This window comes from Penaeus monodon, chromosome 30, assembly GCF_015228065.2.
Source record: "Penaeus monodon isolate SGIC_2016 chromosome 30, NSTDA_Pmon_1, whole genome shotgun sequence".
Classification (NCBI taxonomy): domain Eukaryota; kingdom Metazoa; phylum Arthropoda; class Malacostraca; order Decapoda; family Penaeidae; genus Penaeus; species Penaeus monodon.
The window spans coordinates 33,023,091-33,023,862 of NC_051415.1; positions in this window are offsets into that span (position 1 = coordinate 33,023,091).

Genomic DNA, 772 nt, shown 5'->3' on the forward strand with positions numbered 1-772 from the left:
ACCCCTTGATAAAAAAAACACACAAAAGTTGAATGGGAAGTATTGGATTGTAATGTTGGTTTGGGGATTTGACTTTTTTATGGGAATATGTTGATGGGGGAAAACAGTGGTGCCCCTGATAGAAGGTATGTGAAAACTCTTAAATTCAGGGGGAAAATTTTTTCAACCATATTTTGTCATGTAAATGCCACAGGTATGTCTTTTTCTCTTGTTTTTAAAAAAAAAAAAAATAAATATTGGGAGTTTATTGTAACTGGGGTATTGGGAATTTCAAGGGTTTATTTAATTAGGGCCTTTTTTTTTTCTTTTGGGATTTTATATTTAAGCAAAAAACAGGCATTTATATGGTTTTTAGGTGTGTTTTTAACTTTTAACTGGTTTTTACGGGATTTAATAGGTAACAAAGTGTTTTGACTTTATCATATTTGAATTTCCTCATTGCTTAGAGTATGTTAATGGGAAAAAAACCCCTTTGGGGAAGTAATTTTTAAAATCCGAAAAATGATTTTTTCTTTAAATTTGGGTTTTCTCAGATGTATAATATTTTGTACAAGTCTGTGTTTGAGTTTGTTTTTTTTTATGTGAAATACTGGAAAAACAGATTGATGAAAAAATGAAATCTGCAATGCATATACTTTGGTTTTTTATAAACTTCATTTGGCAATATTACTTTTAAATTTTATATGTGACAGTGCTCACTATATTTGTTAAATATGGGTAATTTTTTTTGTTTTTTTGAGGGATGTGTAACATGACAATCATAAAAAACCTT